At 32.7% G+C, this 22,283-nt stretch overlaps 1 protein-coding gene and 1 long non-coding RNA gene across 11 annotated transcripts in view; one reads left to right on the top strand and one right to left on the bottom strand.

Moving 5' to 3' along the window:
* DLG2 (discs large MAGUK scaffold protein 2) overlaps positions 1–22,283 on the top strand; it is a 2,183,817-nt gene that overhangs the window by 573,698 nt on the left and 1,587,836 nt on the right. The gene's annotated exons all lie outside the window — the stretch shown is intronic.
* Positions 1,021–21,006, bottom strand: LOC116563325. The gene is made up of 3 exons (XR_004274335.1): positions 20,850–21,006; positions 16,157–16,162; positions 1,021–1,082 (listed from the first exon to the last, which is right to left on the bottom strand). It is a non-coding gene; the product is annotated as an uncharacterized LOC116563325 (long non-coding RNA).

Below are 22,283 nucleotides of genomic sequence, written 5' to 3' on the forward strand. Positions count from 1 at the left end.
TTTATTACCTGTTTCTATTTTCTCTTCCTTAGATTGCCTGCCTCCCCTTCTAGTTCTAATTTAATAAATAATGGAAAGAAGAATATGGTAATCTCAATTAGACTCCATTAGGCTTAATGTAACTTTAGTGAGGGCCTATTGCTGTAGAGCATCTTTCTCTGGATTTACTTGTGCATTTGTTTCTCCATTTATTAATCAAATCCAAATTTAGCACACACTGTTTGTCAAATGTATACTGAGTTTGGAGATAGAAGAGGTAACAGTCATGGTTCCTCCATACAAAAGTATGAAGTTAGAGGGAAACATCTGCCAGGGCCTCAAGCCCACTCCCATATTGTTGATGGCATTTCTCATAGCAGTGTTGCTAACATTTACAAACCTGTTGATGTTTTTGATTCTCTTTTCCCCAAGAGAATATTTGATATCCAGTATTCGTCTACTGTTAACAGAAATGATCTTCTGTTGTTTATGGCTCAAGTTTTTACGGATGCTTGTATATAGGGATGAATCCTTTTTTAGAAGATAGATTCGCTGCTATTGCAAATTTACAGAATGAAAGGAAAAATAGATAATTATCTCATCTTTCTAGCCTGTGTCTTGATGGGATCAATTTCCTACCTGCTTATTATGCATAGGGCAGGTCATTACTTCCAGATGGTAGTAATGATGCTTATTTACTGGAAAGGAGTGGTAGAACTGGGAGGCTGTATAAAAGGTTTAGAAGTGGTAAACGCATGTCTGAGAATTTTTAGAGAAAGTATTAAATCCCAAGGGGTCTCAAGATTCTACCTTAAAAACATTATTTTAGGTTCAGCAGTACATGTACAGGCTTTTTATGTAGGTTGATTGCATGTTGCAGGGGTTTTGTGTACAGATTGTTTCATCGCCTTAGTAGTGAGCATAGTACCTGATAGGTAGTTGTTTGATCCTCACCTTCCTCCTACTCTCCACACTCAGGTAGGCTCCAGTGTCTGTTCTTTTCATTGTGTCCATATGTACTCAATGTTTAGCTCCCACTTGTGAGAACATGCAGTATTTTGTTTTCTGTTACTTTGTTGGTTCACTTGGATAATGGCCTTTAGCTCCAACCAGGTTGCTGCAAAGAGTAAGATCTTGTTCTTTTTTTAATGGCTGCATAGAATTCCGTGTGTGTGTGTGTGTGTGTGTGTGTGTGTGTGTGTGTGTTTATGCACCACAGATTTTTATCCAGTCTACCACTGATGAGTATTTAGGTTGTTTCTATGTCTTTGCTATGGTGACTAGTGCTGCAGTAAACATACTGATGCATGTGTCTTTATGGTAGAGTTATTTATATTCCTTGGGATACATACCCAATAATAGGATTGGCAGGTTAAATGGTAATTCAATATCCTATTTCTTAAAACCTTAGAAAGAATATTCTTTACAGAAAGCCTGAATCTAACATTTAGTTTTAATTCCACTGATGTGCTACCTTGTATATCAGCATGTGGTAAGAATGTATAACTTCAACTAGATTTACAAGTGGTGCTGGTGAAAAGCTGAAAGCAAATAGATCTGAATGGGTGTGAAGACAACAAGAACAAAATACTCACTACCACCATTTATTATCAGGAACTCTTGGAAGAGTTTTGCCTGAATTTACCTTTGTAATCCTGATGGTAATCTTTTAAGTTGCATATTTGTATTTCAATTTTATTTATAAGAAAGGTTAAGAACTTCTTAAACGGTTATTCAGCCACTATTATTGTACAAGAGTTCTTTCTCTGAGCCATTGCCAGTGAAGCTGAAAATCCATTATTTGTTTTCACCATCACATAGGAGACAAGGGACACCTTGGAGTGACCTGGCAGGCAATTCCTTGTGCTTTTATACTCCTGGTTCTTTCTAAGGTTCTGACCTCAAACAGGGTGAAGAAGAAGAGATTTAGGGTCTGTCTGTATGAATATATCAGTTTTTAATCTGTCCTATGTTAATATTACAAAGGGAAAATGTGTATTTTTAAAATTTTGAAACAAATACACTTAATGTAATAAAATGTGTTGTTTTGGCCATCTTTGTTCTTCATGTTTTAATGAAATACAAATACTAGTATATAATAAATACCTGTCATTCCAAAGAAAAAGGTAATTTTTTTCTGACATTAAAGTGAATGGCCTCATTTTGAATGCATTAGATTGTTGATTGGTTTGTAGCCTGATGAAATGTGAGAGCACTGTGACTCATCATCCAAGCAAGGTAGCTGTTCATGCTATCAAATGATGAAATGGCATTTATCTGAATGACTGATCAAGTTTCATAGCCAAATTTGTAGATGGCTTTTACGATATGTTGCGAAAGACAACTGTTGGCAGCCCATGCAATCACTGTTTTTGCAACAAAGTGTATTTATGCAGGGAATGGGCTTTGGAATCCCATAGACTTGGGTTTGTATTCTTTCTCTTCCATTTGTTTTGTGACCTATAGGACAAATTACTTAACCTCTCCAAGTCCTAATTACCTCATTGCAAGATGTGATGATAGTAAAATCTATTTCATAGACTGCCATAAGAATTATATGAGGAAATGCATTTAGAGCCCTTGGCAAGGAGGGTGTGTTCAATATATGTTAGCCATTATCATCATTACTTAAGAAATGAACCAAGGGGTAGTGTTTCTCAAAATATAGTTACTGAATGCCTGCATTTGGATCACCTAGAATGTTTGTTTAAAATCTTACATCCTTCTAATCCAGAGCTCTTGATTCGAAATCTCTTTGAGGGGAGAGTGAGCATAGTAGAATTTTCACAGTAGGACTCACAGAATTTATGCATGCTTAATGCGCAAACCATGGCTACAGGAAGAATTGAAGCGGTAGTGATGTCATATACCCTGGTTCAGCCACATTTATGAGTGACTGCTATATGCCACGAACTGCCGTAGGCATAAGGGAAGTGAATAAGATGGCCTATTTTAAAAATCAGAATGTAAGAGAACAATAAGCTCTTGTTTCTGTAACAGATACAATTGTAACAATGAGGACAATGAACTGAAGAGGGAATACACATAATTTTGTATTCATGTTTTATTGGAGCCTACAAATGATCACATTTCTACCTTTGAGTGACATAGGGAATCTAAGATTAAATGCACTATCATTTCATTTGTTGTGGTATGAACTGAATTGTGTGAAGAAGTAATTTTCATCTGTTTGGTAGATTGCATAAAAACTGGGTAGGATGATTTTTGCTTCTTTTTAGAAAAGCATTTTTAGATAAGTGTTTTCCATTTCTGTACACAAGAGAGAGATGTAAGGAGAGTTAAAGAACTCTTTGGCTTCAAGGCCTGATCCAGTCTATTCTAATCATATGAACTTCCAGAATTTAAATTGCTTTTGAAATTGGACCTTCAGGCATGGTTCTTCTGTAGAATGCCTGATGTTTTTCGAAATGCACGGATTAGATTACGTTTGAATTTTTTTTCATTTAGTGGAAACATAAATTCTTTTGGAGTTGGCTGTCATAAAATTTATAACAATAATTTGGAATGTCCACAGATGTCATCAATGAAGCACTTGCACATTTCCAGTGAAGGTAAAGTTTAGATTCCATATGAACAAGATGCATCCAGTTCTGTGATGCCTATCATCTTGTCACTTTCAAATAATCATCAACATTCACTTATCATGTTGTTGTCTATAAAGTGGTTTTTCTACACATCACATTTGGTCACCATAATAGCCATTATTACTATTAATAATTCACAGCCAAGTTTGCTTTACTTTTGGGTCATTTTGCCTGGCTTGGCTCGAAGTCACTTATGCAACCAGGGTAATCTCTACCCCAGTGACTGTATCATCCTAATGGGAAATTCTTCTTTTCTATACCCACCTTGAACTTCCATGGATTGACCATTAAGGTTTAGTTTCAAAGTCTGGAAACAGTATTATAAGAAGTGAAGACAGCAAAGTCCTGTCTATAGTAGTTAAATGCCTAATGTGCTAGACAGTGTTCTGAGAGCTTTATGTAAATTAATTCATTTAATCCTCCCAATAATTCTATATGTTAAATGCTATTGTCCATTTTACAAATGATGAATCAGAGGCCTAGAGAGATTAGGTACTTTTCTTAAGGTCACACAGATTAAAAATCAGTTATGCTAGGATTTGTGCTCTGACAGCCTGACTCTAGTGTCCATGCTGTTCATTGTTATTTTGTACTCCTCTCCAACCTGGTTTGATTAGGAAGATAACTTCACAAGGACCTAAATACCAACATGAAAGTAAAAGTCATAACATTATAGACATTTTACAAAGCAAAAACTGTAAATGCTATGAGATTTTTAGAACAAGGAAGATGGCTTGTGCTAGAATAGTCAGAACAGGCTCTGTGAAAAAGGTGGGAGAGGATTCATTCTTCAGAGGGTGGATGGTGAGTAATTATATATAGCATAGTAGAGTGTAGTGAGGAAGCACAGTCTTTGTAGTAAAATAGACCTGGGTTCAATTTCCAGTCCCTAGATACAGGCTATGGGACTTCTGGCAGATAGCCTCAGTCATCTCTTCTACAAAATAGTAATAATGGTACCTATCATACAGGTTTTATTTCTAGATAGAAAGATGGAAATAGAAAGATGGGGGTGGGATACTAGAGAATAGCTGGGACAAAAATTTGAAAAGCACACTATAACTTAAAAGAGAGTAAATCATTTATCTAATGGAAGAGATGGGGCCTATGTAGGAGTAATGAGACATATTTGAAAACAGAATTTGGGATCAGACTATAGTAGAAGCCTTTTAAGGAATTTACTGCTTGAGAGTTTAGGGTTTGGCAGACATCCTTGGTTCAGCCTTTTCCTACCAGGATAACCTGGACATATTACTTAACCTCCCTCTGCCCAAGCCTTCCTATCGTAAAATAAGGATGAAGTAAAATGAGATATGTAAATATTTAATCCCAGTGTGTAAAACATGTTAATGGTCAATTAATGTTACATACTAATATTAATATCTATAGTAATAGTATTCAGCAGAAAAAATATTTGTTTGCCCAAGGAAGTAAAATGATGAGAATAACATTTTGGAATAAAGTACTGGCAGTCTACCAGGTGAATTAGAGAGGAGTCTGAGGTAGGGAAACCAAGTGAGGGTGAGGTTAGGGGTAGCCTTTAGATACGGCGGGCAGGAAATGCTGAGGGCAATTGAAACGAAGTCCAATGGAGGATCTGCAGAATTCTTACAGCTAGATACAAAACTTTGTAGGGATCTAAGTATGAGCAAATGAGGGCCTGGATAGGGTGGTCACAATGTGAATGAAATGAAAGGAATGGCTGTGAGAGGGGTTTTAAAGGAGATATTGAAGGACTTGGAGACTACCTGTTAAAAAGGCAGTGAAAGAAAGAAAGACTGCAGGGAAATATGATACCAAGTTTCTGAGTCTACATTCTGATAGGTTGACAGAAATTGAAAAGTCGAGAAGGAACTGACCAGGGGTCAATGAGGTTCATTTCAGAGATGTAAAATTTGACTCAACAGAAGGATCGATGAATTGAAAATATTGGATGAGAAATTCACAATATGAATTATAAATCGTTCTACTATAAAGACATATGCACACGTATGTTCATTGCAGCACTGTTTGCAATAGCAAAGACTTGGAACCAACCCAAATGCCCATCAATGATAGACTGGATAAAGAAAATGTGGCACATATACACCATGGAATACTATGCAGCCATAAAAAAGGATGAGTTCATGTCCTTTACAGGGACATGGTTAAAGCTGGAAACTATCATTCTCAGCAAACTGACACAAGAACAGAAAACCGAACACCACATGTTGTCACTCATAAGTGGGTGTTGAACGATGAGAATACATGGACACAAGGAGGAGAACATCACACACTGGGGCCTGTTGGGAGGTGGGGGAGCTAGGGAAGGGATAGCAGGGGGTGGGGGTTTGGGGAGGGATAACATTAGGAGAAATACCTAACATAGATGACAGCAGGATGGATGCAGCAAACTGCCATGGCATGCGTATACCTATGTAACAATCCTGCACAATCTGTACATGTACCCCAGAACTTAAAATATAATTAAAAAAAAATTTAATAAAAAGAGATTCACGATATGAGATTGAGGCTCTGGAGACAAGCCATGGCTCACGGTAGATATGTAAAGGCAGATATTAGAAATGATCATTAAAGATATAATGGTGAATGGATTCTTACTAATCAAGATAAAGATAAATAAAAATATTTACCTTTTTTAAAGCGTTAAAAGAAAAATAATAGTTATATTTTGTTAAGTTGTGTGATACCAGTGTGTTGTTGTCTAGGTACCCTATTTTTAAAGTGTGGCAAATGACAAATTGAGGTATATGCTGGAAACATACAATCAGGGAATGGGAACTAGGTCTCTTGAGGAAAAAAAGCCATATATTTTTTACTTTTTTGTTTAATTTTCTTTCTCCAATTTTCTGTTGTCAAATACTTAGGTTGATTCTGTATCTGTGGATTTATGAATAGGGCTGCAATTACTATAAGAGTGAAGGTGTCTTTTTGATACATGATTTCTTTCCTTTGCATATATATTCAGTAATGGGATTGCCAGATCAAATGGTAATTCTAGTTTTAGTTCTTTGAGAAATCTCTGCACTGTTTTCCACAGAGGTTTAATGCTTATACTTTTTAAAGTTTTGAAACGTTGTTATAGATTTAGGGGATACGAGTGCAGTTGTGTTATGTGGATATATTGTGCATTGGTTAAGTTTAGGCTTTTAGTGGACCTGTCACCTGAATGTACCTAGTAGGTAATTTTTTATCCCTCAGTTCCCTCTTAGTCTCTCACTTTTTCTGAGTTTTTAATGTCTGTTTTTCCATTTTATATGTTCATGTGTACCCACTGTGTACGTCTTACTTATAAGTAAAAACATAGGGTATTTGCCTTTCTGTTTCTAAATTATTTCACTTAGGATAATAGTCTCCAGTTTCATCCATGTTACTGTAAAATACATGATTTCATTCATTATTTATAGTCAAGCAGTGTTCCATGGGAATATATATATACACACACACATATAACATAAATATATAAAATATAATGGGTAAAGAAAATGTGATATACACACTTTGATATATTTATCACATTTATACTTATATATATATATCACATGATCTATGTATATTACATTTTCTTTCTCCAATTATCTATTGATAAATATCTAGGTTGATTCTATATCTGTGGTATTGTGAATAGTGTTGCAATTAATATAAGAGTACAGGTGTCTTTTTGATGTAATGATTTCTTTCCTTTATGTATACACTCAGTAATGGGATTGCTGATTCAAATGGTAGCTCTAGTTTTATTTTTTGAGAAATCTCCACACTGTTTTCCACAGAGGTTGTACTATTTTACATTCCCACCAATAGTGTGCAAGTGTTCCCTTTACTCTGCATTCTTGCCAACATCTATTGTTTTCTGACTTTTTAGTAATAGCTATTCTGCTGGTATAAGATGGTAACTGGTTGTGGTTTTAATTTGCATTTCTTTGATAATTAGCGATGTTGAGTATTTGTTCATATGTTTGTTAGATGCTTATATGTTTTCTTTTAAAAAATGTCTATTCCTGTCCTTTACCCATTTTCTAATGGGGTTAATTGTTTTTTTCCTTATTGAGTTCAAGTTCCTTGTAAATTCTGGAAATCTGCCTTTTGTTAGCTGTATAGTTTACAAATATTTTCTTCCCTTCTCTATGTTGTTTCTTTAATTCTGTTGATTATATATTTTGCTATGCAGAAGTTTTTTCAGTTTAATTAAGTCTTATTTTTCTGTTTTTATTTGTGTTGCATTTGCTTTTAAGAACTTGGTCATAAATTATTTTCCTAAACCAATGTCCAGAAAAGTTTTTTCTACATTTTCTTCTAGGATTTTTATAGTTTCTGATTTTACATTATGTCTTTAGTCCCTCAAGTCATTTTTGTATATGGTGAGAGATATGGGTCTAGATTCATTCTTCTGCATAAGGCTAATTTACCCAGCATAAGGTCACCCTATTCAATAAATTAGGTGCCATTTCCCCAGTGTATATTTTTGGACTTTGTTGAAGATCAATTCGTTGTACATATTTGGCTTTATTTTTGGTTTCTCTATTCTGTTCCATTGATCTATGTGTCTATTTTTATACTACTACTATGCTGTTTTGGTTACTATGGCCTTGTAGTATACTTTGATATCAAGTAATGTGATGTCTGTTTGTTGCCAGCTGTGTTCTTGTTGCTTATGATTGCTTTGGCAATTTACAATCTTTTTTGGTTCCACATGATTTTTAGGATTGATTTTTTTTCTAATTCTGTGAAAAATTGCATGAGCATTTTTATATGAATTGTATTGACTCTGTAGATTGCTTTGGGGAATATGGTCATTTTGACTATATTAATTGTTCAAATTAATAAGCCTGGGATGTTTTTCCGTTTGTTTGTGTAAGCTATGATTTATTTCTTCAATGTTTTGTAGTTCTACTTGTAGAAATCTTTAAGCTCCTTGGTTAAATGCATTCCTAGGTATTTTATTTTATTTTTGTTGCCGTTATATGTGGGATTGAGTTCTTGATTTGGTTCTCAAGTTGGTCATTATTGGTATATAGAATGTTACTGATTTTTGTGTGTTGATTATTTTTCCTGAAACTTTATTGAGTTATTTATCAAAACTAGGATGAAAGAGTCTTTAGGGTTTTCTAGATATAAGATCATATCATCAGTGAACAGAGAAAGTTTGACTTCCTCTTTTCTAATGTAGATGCCTTTTTTTTTTTTTTTTTTCTTTTTCTTGCTTGATGGCTCTAGCTAGGACTTCTGATACTATGTTAAATAGAAGTGGTGGACATCCTTGTCCTGTTCCAGTTCTTAGAGAGAATGCTTTCAGCCTTTACCCATGTTGTCTGTAGGTTTGTTGTATATGGGTTTTATTATTTTGAAGCATATTTTTTTTGCTAAGTTTGTTGATGATTTTTATTATGATAGGATGTTGAATTTTATTGAATGCTTTTTCTGCCTCTATTGATATAATTGTATAATTGTTGTTATTAACTTTGTTTATGTGATGAATGCATTTATTGATTTGTATATGTTGAACTCTCCTTACATCCCTGGATAAAACACAGTTGATCATGGTGTATTATCTTTTTGATTTGCTGTTGGATTTGGTTTGCTAGTATTTTGTTGAGAATTTTGGCATCTATCTTCATGAGGTATACTGGCCTATATTTTGTTGTTGTTGTTGTATTCTTGCCTGCCATTGTCATCAGAATGGCACTGGCCTTGTAGATTGAGTTAGGGAGGATTCTTTCCCCCTTGATTTTTGGAAGAATTACAGAGCATTCGTCTGACTCTCTTTTGTATGTATGGTAGAATTCAGCTATAACCACCTGTCATTGGGTTTTTTGGGAGGGGAGTTTTTTTTATTGCTAATTCAATTTCACTACTGGTTCTTGATTTCCTTAGGATTTATGTTTTTTCCTGGTCATTCTTGGGATGTATGTTTTCAGGAATTTATTCATCTCTTCTAGGTTTCCTAGTTTGTGTGCATAGAGATGCCCACAGTAGTCTCTGAAAGAGATCTTTTCTATTTCTGAGGTATCAGTTGTAATGTCACCTTTTGCATTTCTGATTTTGCTTATTTTAAACTTCTCTGTTTCTTCTTGGTTAATCTGGTTGTTTTGTTTATCTTTTCAAAAAACAATTTTTCATTTTGTGATAAGTTCTATTTATTATCTCACATTTATTTAATTCTGCTCTGATCTTTATTCTTAAATTAGCTTTGGGTTTGGTTTATTATTATTTAGTTCTTTGAGGTGTGATATTAAATTGTTAATTTGAGATCTTTCTAATTTTTTGATATAGGTGTTTAATACCATAAGCTTTTCTCTTGGCACTGCTTTTGCTGTATTCCAAAGATTTGGATTTATTTTTAAAATATATATTTAAAATTTCCACCTTAATTCCATTGTTCACCCAAAAATTATTCAGGAGCAGATTGTTTAATTTCCATGTATTTGTATACTTTTGAGAGTTCTTCTTGGTATTAATATCTAGTTTCATTCCACTGTCATCCAAGAAGATGCCTTATATGTTCTTTTATCCCAGAATTTAAAGTATAATTAAAAAATTTTTTAAAATAATAAGAAATTTAAAAAGCTGGATTTGTAGATTGTAAAACCTGGTTTTAAATCCTGAATTTGCTTTCAGATAATTGTGCAACTTCAGGAAATTATTGTACCTAACTGGATCTTAGTATCCTCCTCTGTGAAATGATGAAGACAATGCCATGCCTGTGGGTTCCTAGTGGAGCAGAAATGACAGGTTCACAAACCTGAAGCCATCAAGAGGTTATAATCAAAAGAGTAACATGGTCAAATTTGCATTTTATGTAGACCTGATAGACAGTGTGGAAGATGCGCTTATGGGGGACTAAGATAGCCCTGCAGAGAGCCCTTTAAGAAGCAATGTTTCTAAAGCAAATAGTGGACTATTCTAGGGTAGTGTTCAAAAGATGCACAGTAGAAGACATACTAATACTAAAGAAATATTTAGTACAGTGTTTCTTCACCAGTTTTTATTACCCACCTCTCCCACCCCTTCCCACTGCCCAGAGACCAGGAAACTTTTTAGAAACTCTTGTACTAATTGCCACTATCACCTTGAAATTTGTATACCGCAAATACGCTACATATCTCTTTATGTACTGGACATATATCTGTGCTTCATACATAACAATATTTTTCACCCTTGTACTAGTCAAAGAAAGGGGAGGGAGGTAGGGAAGGAGGGAAGGAAGGAGAGCGAGAGATGCTGGAAAGTTGGAAACTCAGGCATAATTTCTGTGTTATAATCTTGAGGCAGAATTATTTTTTCTTTAGGGAACCTCAGTCTTTGCTCTTAAGGCCTTCAGTTAATTGGATAAGATCCATTCATATTATGAAGGGTAATCTGTTTTAATTAGAGTTAACTGATTATGAATGTTAATCATATCTAAAAAATACCTTCAAAGCAACATCTAAAATAGTGTTTGACCAAACAACTGGGTACCATAGCTTAGCCAGGTTGAGATAAAATTAACTATCACATTGCTTTCCTCCAGAATCAGTTTTCACTCTCTAGGGGATGATATCATCTCTTTTGGAAATGCATTATTAGGAGATAAAATAGGAGGATTTACTATATATTAGATTGATTTGTTTATATGTAAGTGGCAAGGGATAGAAAAGTGTCAAAGTTGATTTCTAGCTTGAACAATTGGTGCTGCCATATACTGAGAGGAAAAGCAGAGCAAGGAGTAGATCTGATTTGCAATATGATGATATTTATATATAAGCAAATGTGCATTTTAATAGTGACCTTTCAGGGTATTCATTCAAAAGCCTTTCTAGCTTTTTATACCTAGAATTGAATAGAATTTATTAGAAAATTTTTGAAAATATAAAATGTTTTTATAATATAAGCTCAGTGATAGCATGGTTTTCTCACTTTTAACATTCAGGCTGGAAAGATCCTCTGAAAATATTTGATATTATTTTCTTAGTTATGATATATTCCTACTTCTTGGATATATGCAATAGAATCACATGATATGCTGAAAACATATTAATTATATGTCTTGTTAACAAACACACCCATGGATTTAATAACTGCTTGCCTTGTATTTGTGTGTTTTTTTTTAATTTTCCTTTTTTTTCTCAACTAAATAATGGGATCCTGAAGGAAAGGAATAGTAGCAATTGAGTAAACAAGTATTTAGTCTAAAATCACCTGATTTGTCCCCATAAAACCCAGATGAGTGCCTTGCACTTATAGATGGTTAATAAATGTCAAATTTTTGTTGAAGTGAAGTTCCTGGTACAATTTAATATAAGATATCCTTCAAGTACTATAAATCATTGCTTCTTATCAAATGGCTTTTCATAGATTTATAAAGTAGCAGGGATTATTTCCATTTTAAAACTTAGATTTTGTATTTTATTCAAGAAAAAATGGGAAAAAAACTCATTTAGCTGCCTGCAAGTTAGAGGAAAATATAGCATATTTCTACTTAGTCTTTTAAAACTTTTGTTTTGTAGAAAGAAATCTCCTAAGCCAATAGCTATATAAGTCTTTAAAAGTCTTTTAGTCATAAGGTGTACCATTTTTCAATGTGATTGCCTTGTTACATATGGACTCTATATAAAATTTTTAGGAGCCCTATAAAGTAATATCAGCTCTATGTAGAAGGTTTATTGCTCCATTACTTGATATTGGAAAAATAGAAAAAAAGAGCATCTTTTGTAATAATAGCAAGAACCATACGCAGTGAACTGCAAGAGAATTTGGGATTAATCACTGTTATAGGCCAGGTTTCCCAGAAAACAGACTCAAAACTTTGAGATTTGTATGCAAGAATTTATTAGGGAACACTCAGCCAGAGGCCTCAGCTGACCCTAAAGGGATCACTGGATGCAGTTTGCCCTGGTGAAGAAATGAAGTAATTTTGATCAAGGCAGCTTCCTGGAGAGGGTGAAGCTTAGCAGTTAACACTCCTACCAGTTGGGAGAATGAGCACTTTGACCCTGAAGAATCTGTGCAGCAAACTCAGTACCCACTACAAAATCTTTAATGTAAGATTTCATTTAGTTATCACCATCTTAGTATTTCAGCAGTACATTTAGAATTTTGACAATATGTACATACTATATGTACATGCATTTCAGGATGTTATACTAATTATGCCCACCTCTGCTGGCAGAGTCATTTTAACAATTGTAAAAATGTTGTATACTGCTTAGTGTCCTTATTTCTCTGTTATGCTGATTACTCATTTCAAAACTCACAGCCTAGTTGTGATGAGTACTAACCCTTTCAGTCTTCTGGTTTCAAAGGCTTCAAAAGCAGATACATGCAAAATGTCCATTTTACTTTCAGATCTGCCTCTTCAGTTAATTTAGTAATATATTATTTTTAAAATACTCATTTCTATTATCATACTAGATCTCTGTGAGGTAAGTTAAACACATGAATTTGCAAATAAACATGATTTAAAAGTCTTTATTTGCCCTAACAAGCTATATGACCTAGGGTAAAAACTTATCTTTCCTTATCAGTTTTTTTTTTTTTCATTTGTCTGTGATCTACCTACTTTATAAAGATAAAATATTTAACACAACGTTTAGCATGTAATGTCCTTTCAATAAATGTTACCTATTATTTTTATTATCTTCTTAATAACCCTGTCTATTGGGCAAAGTAGGAACCAGGACCCCAAATTTTCAGATATGTGTTTAAAGTGTATCTATTAAAAATAAAATATTTTTATATAGAATTGTTACCTGGAATATAATAATCAAACACAAATTAAATCTAAGTTTTCCCCTACATTTTTTCAACTATTGCATTGATATAAACTTTTACCCGTAAATGTCAAACCATACCTTTCTTCATAGCATAAAACGCCTCCTTTTTTCTGAATCGCTCAGAGAGTATTGTAAGTACATAGAATATAAATGCTATTTAATTTCAGATAACCAAAATAAAAGAGACCTGATTTCAGATTTTATATGTATAATAATGAGGTTACCTGCCTATTTACTGTACTATAACTTCCAAAGTGACCCCTCCTTTTATAAGTTATGTTCGTCTTCAGTCTTCTGGTTGTATTAACCTCAAATTCTGCAGCTGTGCCATGTAAGTGTTAAATATGCCAAAATTGGCTGGGGTTAAATTTCTAGAGGCACATGGTATGTTAGTAACAAAGTGAAGAATTTGAGTGCTTACCTGAATTGTAGTGCAAGATAAAATGAACTGCAATAACACTCAGAGAGCAAGACTGTTGGGAAAGTTAATGGAGTCAATGCTTAGTTACTTTGTGCATTTTAGTTATTTTGGTAGACTTTCTAACAATTCTATCTACTAAAATAAAATTGAGAAAATACAATACAGATATATGGTATAACTTAGTGATGGAATTTGTAGTTCACAGTTTCTCAGGATTTGGTCAATAGGATTCATTTTAGTGAAGTTTAAAATTATGTGTTACTGGGAGGGACAAAAATAAAATATTTATATGTTAAATATCAGCTTTAGTATAATACTAAATTTCCTCAGCTTTTCTGGCATTACTTTTTTGAGGCTTGACTGACACATCCCTTCAAACTATATGATACTTGCCTCCTGAGGGTTATGCCTTCACAAGCAGCACATTTGTTGCAGCAAGCAAGAAATTCAAGTTGCAAATTTTGCTTCTGTAACTCATCTAAGCCAAATAATATATAAGCAGAAAACAGCAAAAAAATTCAAATCATGTATGCATTCTTGAAATAATTTGTAGAAAAAGCATGCCAGTGCAGAAGGAGTGAAGTCACAATAACTCAGATAGAAATTTCACTTAAAAAAGTAAAGCACAGGCAACGAAAGCAAAAATGACAACTGAGACTATATCAAACTAAAAAGCTTCTGCACAGGAAAGGAAACAACAGAGTAAAAAGGCAGCCTATGGAATGGTAGAAAATACCTGTAAAACATATCATTGATAAAGAGTTAATATCCAGAATATATAAGGAACTTCTATAACTCAAAAGCAAAAATAAAAAATGGACAAAGGATTTGAATAGACATTTCTTCAAAAAAAGCATACAAATGGCCAACGGGTATATGAAAAGAAGCTCAACATCATTAACTATCAAGGAAATGCAAGTCAAAACCACAATGTGATATCACTTCACAGCTGTTAGGATGGTCATTATAAAAACAAAACAAAAAAGCAAAACCCAAAACAAAAAAAAAAAAACCCAGAAAATAACAAGTGTTGAGAAGGATGTTCAGAAATTTAGAATGTTTGTGCACTGTTGCTGTGAATGTAAAATAGTTCAGCTGCCATGTAAAACAGTTTTTAATTCGTAAAAAAACTAAAAAATTTAATTATCATATGACCCAGCAATCTCACTTCTGTGTATTTACCCAAAAAATTTGAAATACAGATCTTAGATATTTGCATTTCTACACTAAATGCAGCATTCTTTACAGTATCTATAAGGTAGAAACATAGATAAACATATGGTGTTTGGATAAAGAAAATGTTTAATATATATAAATATATAACAGGGAAATGTCATATGTATATATAATATATGTAAATATCATACATACATTTATGTATATAATTCACTTATATGTTACATATATTATTATATACATACAATATAATATTATTTAGCCTTTAAAGGTGAAAATCTTGTCATAATATATACAGCATACATAAACCTTGAGGACAATATACTAAATGAAATAAGCCAGTCATAGGACAAATACTGCATGATTCCACTTATACGAAGTATCTAAAATAGTCAAACTCACTGAAACAGAAAGTAAAATGATGGTTGCCAGGGACTGAAGAGAGGGGAAAATGGGGAATTCTTCTTTAATGGTGCAATGTAAAAAAATTATAGAGATCTACTACAGCATTGTACTTATAGTTAATAATGTAATACCGTACATTTAAAAATTTAAGAGGGTACATTTTATGTAATTTTTATTTTACTACAATTAAACACTATGCTTCAGTCTATTCATTTACTTATTTATACAAGTGTTTATTTTTAAATTGAAATAAAATATAAATACAGAAAAGCTCACAAAGTGTATAGCTTGATGAATTTTCACAAAGTGAATACAACTTCACAGATAGAGAAACTGATACTACTAGCAAAACAGAGCCCTTCATTGTGGACTTTCTCAATCATTGGCACCTACACTGCAAAAATAACCACTCCCCTGACTGCTATTACAATGAATTAGTTTCACCTGTGAAACTTACATGAATCGAATCATAGAATATTTTTCCCTTTGCTTATTTCACTCAGAGTTATGTTTGTGAGTTTCATTTATGTTGTTGTAGTTTGTCTTTTGCAAACTGTCATTGCGGTTTGTCCCTTTTCATTCCCACATAGTAATCCATTGAATGAATACACCTCACTATTCATTCACTGTGCTGTTGATGGATATTAGTTTGCTTTCCAGTTTCAGGGTATTATGACTAAGTCTGCTAAGAACATTTTTGTAAACTTTGGGTAGAATTTCTAGATCTTAGAATAAGCATATGGTTAACTGTAGCAGAAAATTATATAGAGTTTTCCAAAGTGATTATACAAATCTATACTCCCACCAGCAATGTATGGTACTTCCAGCTGCTCTACTTTTTTTTTTTTCAGTAGCTACTTTGTTAGGTACATAGTAATATTGTAGTTTTAATTTTGCATTTCTCTCATTACTAAGAAGCTTGAGGATATTTCTATATACTTATTAGTCTGGGTTTTCTTTTACCTTATTTATTTTATTTATTTATATATATTCTGAATATGAGTCCTATCTTGGATATTTGTATTGCAAAGATTTTATTTCTTTTTCTTGCGTTTTCCATTTTCTAATGGTGCCTTTTGAACAAAAGTTATTACTTTTAATTTTGTCCAATTTATCAGCCTCTTTATGAAATGATAAAGTGCTTTTTGTGTCCTTTTTAGGAAATCTATGCCTACTCCAAGTTTGTTAAAATATTTTCCTGTGTTTTCTCCCAGAATTGTTTACATTAAGATCTAAATTGACTTGGACTTGATTTTGTGTATAGTATGAGGTAAGGGGTCATAATTCATTTTCCCTCATGTGGATATGTAGTTAATTATTTGTTGATAAGAGCACTGTTTTCCCCATTTATTTACAAGGTAACTTTGATGTATATAAAATAACGTTATATCATTGGCCCTTTTTTAAACCATATTCAATTGGTCTATTTGTCTGTCCTTATGCAAACTGAGCACTATTTTAATTGCTACACATGATGTTTTAATATCTGGTAGTGTAAATCTTACAATTTGATCTTTCTACAAAATTTTCTTAGAAATTCTTGTATATTTGCATTTCCATATACATTTCAGAATCAACTTGTCAATTTCCACAAACATCTTTGCTGAGATTTTGGTTATAAATTGATCGAATCCATTGGCCAACTTGAGAAGGATTTACATTCTTACAACTTTGAGCTTATAATTTGATGACATGATATATATGTGTATATATATTTATGTAAGCCCTCTTTAATTTCCTTTGATAATATTTTAGAGTTCACTGTGTAGAAGTCTTGGACATCTCATTACATTTACTCATCCAGAGGTGCTACATTTTGATATATTATAAATAGTATCATTTTTAAATTGTATTTTTTAATTGTTGGGGATACACTGAAAGAAATGCAATTGATTTTTTTTATATTGACATTGTATATAGACAACTTGCTAAAGTCATTTACATTTCTAATACTTTGTCTATAGATTCTTTTGGATTTACTATGTAAATAATATGAATCAATTGAGAATACTGAGAGTTTTATTTGGTCTTTATAAATTTTTTTTTCTTTTCTTATTGTGCTGGCTAAAATCTCCAGTATAGTATTGACTAGACATGATGATAGCTGGCATTCTAATATTAATTAAGACTATTCTAATATTTCACATTAATATAATGTTTTATTGGTTTACTATGAGTTTTCTCAAATAAGTGTTGAACTTTATGATATGAAGTATATTTTCTATATCTGTTGAAATTATATTTTTTTCCTTTTTGTCTCTTAACATGGTGAATTGTGTTGTTGATTTTTGAAAGTTAAAATTATGTAGTGTTATTTTTTTCTTATGTAGCTGTTTTCTTTATTTGTTTTTTGCTTTCATGCTAATGAGAAAGATTGGCCTGTAATTTTCCTTTCCTATACTGTTTGTCTTTTTTTTAAAATCAAAGTTATGCTGGCCTTAAGACAAAGTGTGAAATGATTTATCTTTTGCTTTCCCTGGAAGAATTTGTTTTAGATTAACATTATGATTTTAATATTTGGAATAATTAACCTTCGAAGTCTTTGGGCTGGCTTGATATTTCTTTCTGAAAAGGTTTTAAATTAGTAATTCAATTTACTTATCAAAAATTAGAAAATATGCGTTTTAAAATTTACTCTTATATTGGTTTTGGTGAGTTCTTTTGCCCTTAGGCTTTCACCATTTCAACTAAATTTTTAACTTTAATTGACATTAAGTTGTTTATATTTTCTTTTGTAAGATCTGAAGTGATGTTTTATTTTTTAATCCTAGTATTATTAACTTGTCCCATTTATCTTCTTGATCATTCATACTAGATGATTATCAATCTAAAGTCTTTTCTAATAACTAACCAATTCCAATTTTACATTTATATATTATTTGTCACTAATTTTCATCTTATCTTCTTCTTTCAACTATATTTGGGGTTTATTTTCTGTACTTCTCCTGCTTTCTGAGATGGAATCTTTGATTTTTAGATAATCTGTTTTTAAATTTTTTATGTATTAAAAGCTACCTAATAGCTGCAAATTTCTTCTAAGGACTGCATAGCCAATATTCATTTAGGTTTACCCATATATTGACCCTATATTTTGCTCTTCAGTTCTTTCTGGATGTTTATGCTTCCTTCCAGAATCATTTTCCTTCTACCTCAAGAGCTCTCTTTAGTATTTTTTTTTTTTAAATATAGATCTGCTGGTGGTAGATTCTCTGCTTTTTGTTTGATAAAAGTGTTTTTATTTTGCCTAAGTTTTTGAATTTTATTTTTAATGAATATAAAATTCAAGGTAGGCAGCCAGTACTTTAAAAATCCCTGTGGCTTTCATTGCTGCCAATGTTATCATTGCTTTTGTATAATTAATGTCTGCTTTTAAGAGTCAATCTCTGCCATTGGTTTTCAGCAATTTGATTATTGTATGTTTTGGTGTGTTTTCTTTATACTTTTCCTACTTGAGATTTGTAGCACTTCTTGAATCTGTAGCTTTTTGTGTTGTCAGTTTTGAAAATGCACTGATCGTTATATATCATATAATGCTTCTGCATTATATGATATATAATATAATGCATATATAATATATGATATATCATATAATGCTTCTGCATTATATGATATATACATTCTTTCTCTCTTTCAATTCTCAGCGTCCATTGACACATACATTTTTATTTTTATAATGATGTATATGTTTTTTATGGTATTGTAAAATAATTTTTAATCTTTGTTTTCTTTCAGTCCTTCATTTTGGATCTATTAATTAACATTTCTTCTGGTTTACTGCCACTTTATTCTGCTAAAACATATTCATTTTTAAATTCCCCTATTGAATTCTTAATTTCACTTATTGAACTTTTTAGTTCTTGAATTTTCATTGATTCTTTTTCAAAGATACAGTTTTGTGGAGAAATTAGCTACTTTTCTACATTTTCAAATTAGCTTTAAGAGTAAACTTTTTAGTGAAGAATAACAATCAATACAGAAAAGTACTCATATCTTAGGGGTGCCATTCATTTTCTGAACCATGTCAATTATGGTTATTTCAAAGGTCTTTTCTAATAACTAATATCTGAATCAATGATGAATCTATTCAGTTTTTTCTTCCATTATTTCTTGGTTAGATGATTTTTATTGAATGACAGTTATTATATTTGAAAAATTGTAGATAATCTGAATTTTATCTCTTTGGAGAGGTTTTACTTAAAAAAGAAAAGAAAAAATAAAGTACAGATAGATTACAGGGATATGACTTTAATTTATGGGCTGGGCTGGATGAAGCACAATGTTTCAGTTTTTATGAGTACAGTTGATATTTAGTTTTCCCCTATCTGTATCCCTAAACTTAACCCTAACTCTAACTCTACTTTAATCCTGAGATGTTTACCAAAGTATTTCCTGATTGGTGGGCCCTGAACCTATTTTTTTTCCTCACCAGCACTGTGTGATTGTTGGAAGTTCTTAGCTTTTCAGAGACTTTAATCTTCTCAACTTCATAGTCTCCCTCCCTGCTTTGCTAATGAATTGACTGTTGCTTTGAGGGGGAAAAAAAAGGTAGCACACAGTGTTAGATTCATTTCTTTGTACTTTTTGTCACTGCAAAACCTTGAATTCTGAGGTCCTAGAGTCCTTTTCACTCATGAACCCCAATTTTTGTTTCCCCAGTCCATTGAGACTGCCAAAAGCTCTGCTCAGCCCTCTGTTCGGCTTCACAGCCTCTTGCTCAGTACTGGTTTCTAACAGAAAAATGCACTGAGGGGAAAAGATGCACTGAGTACCTTTCCTCATGAATTTTATTCTCTCAGGGATCTTGGACTCACAAGGCCTGGCTGACTTCGTGACTTGTTTATGAGTTCACATATTTTTGATAATCCAAACTTTTGAGTTGTTCTTAGCAAGAGGTTTAGAATGTTGTAAAGTAGAATAATAATAATAATAGTCAAAGGGGAAATTTTCTCCTTCTCAATTTCTTTGTCTCTCTCTCTCTCTCTCTGGTTTGCTCTTCTCTCACTAATTTTAAAAATCTGTATTTCATAGAAAAGTTATAATGTAGAAATTTTTTTCTAGATACGATTGTGTCCATTTGAGGATCTTTATTTGACCAATTTGTTTGAAGTCACTCATTCATCTAATTAATGACAGAAATAGTGTTATAATCCAATCTGTGGTTCTTTGTTTTTCTAAATATTGTGTTGCCAAATTTAGATTGTTTTCATTTTATTTTTTATCTTTTACTTTAGATTCAGGGGGTACATGTGCAGTTTGTTACATGGGTATATTGCATGTTGCTGAGTTTTGGGGTATGAATGATTCCATCACCCCAGTACTGAGCTTGGTACCCAACAGTTAGTTTTTTAACCCTTGTCTCCCCTGCTCCACATCTAGTAGTTCTTAGTATCTATTATTGGCATTTTTATGTCTATAAGTACCCAGCGTTTAGCTCCCACTTATAACTGAGAATAGGCAGTATTTGTTTTTCTGTTCTTGTGTTAATTTACTTGGGATAATGGCCTCTAGCTCTACCCACGTTGCTGCAAAGCACATGATTTTGTTCTTTCTATGGATGTGTAGTATTTCATGGTGTGCATGTACCACATCTTCTTTGTCCAACCCACTGTAGATGGGCACTAGGTTGATTCTATATCTGCTGTTACAAATAGTGCTGCTGTGAACATACAAGTGCATGTGTTTTTTTGATAGAACAATTTGTTTTATTTTGGGTATACACCCAGTAATGGGATTGCTATGTCAAATGGTAGTTCAGTTTTCAGTTATTTGAGAAATTTCCACACTGCCTTCCACAGTGGCTGAATTAATTTACGTTTCTACCAACAGTGTATAAACATTTCCTTTTTTCTACAACCTTGTAAATGTGCATTGTTTTTTGACTTTTTAGTAATAGCCATTCTGACTGGTATGAGATAGTATTTCATTGTGATTTTGATTTGCATTTCTCTGATGATTAATGACGTAGAGAATTTTTTCATATGTTTGTTAGGAAGATAAATGAATCACTCTTTCATTAGTTAACTGATCCATATTTTTGTACTTTTCTCTCAGTTTTACACTTTAAGCCATGAAGACTTTTGTATTCACTGTATTTTTTCCTATCTGCCAGGTTTTAAGAGATTGATAAGGATAAAGTTTATAGTATATGCCAACCTATATTTTCACCTCACTAGATCAGTCATCCTCTGTGATAGATAGGGGAGGTATAATTATGCCTATTTGACAGATGAGACAAATTAGTCTCAGAGAGGTGACATGGTTTTCCCAAGTTGGCAGACCCCACACTACAGTCTGAATCTCTTTCTTTAGTGTTTTTATCCTCCTAAAGCAGATGGCAACTCATCAAGCTTTATGGAAATCATAGAATGGCAGGGCTGGAAGGTAACTCAATGATAATTTAATCCAATTTTGTCAATTTACAGACAGAAAACTGATGCCATAGAGGTGAAGTGCCTTCCTCAGAATCACATAGCTAGGACGTCACTGCATTGGGACCAGAATTCAGGCCCCAGATTTATTCCTTTAGTTGTGATGGAATAAAAGCCAAACTATAGCAGAAATGACAATGTAGAAAAAACAATTTTTAAAGCATAATGTCATGGAATCAATAGGGCAAGTAGCGTATGCTTTAGAATAGTAAATAAATTGACTTAAGAGAGGCTTTAGTTAGGTACAGAGAAATGATTCTGAGTTCCAAAGATGCTTAAACATAACTTTACAATGAGGAGGGGCTGATGAATTTCCATTTTCCTTCCAGTTCACAGACAACAAAAGCAAGTGCATTTCTAAGGATCTTTCCAATGTTGTGATTCTTAGACCTTCCCAAATTGATAAAATAATGGAAAGACTTACACATTTTTCTCTTTGTTTTAAAGTTGCTCATAGAAACACAAGGTAAATATCCAAAGATGTTTCCCTTGGCAAGCAATTTGCATACCAGTAAACACT

The sequence above is a fragment of the Sapajus apella genome, unplaced genomic scaffold (genome assembly GCF_009761245.1).
Source record: "Sapajus apella isolate SASKATOON/1434 unplaced genomic scaffold, GSC_monkey_1.0 scaffold34, whole genome shotgun sequence".
NCBI classification, from domain to species: Eukaryota; Metazoa; Chordata; class Mammalia; order Primates; family Cebidae; genus Sapajus; species Sapajus apella.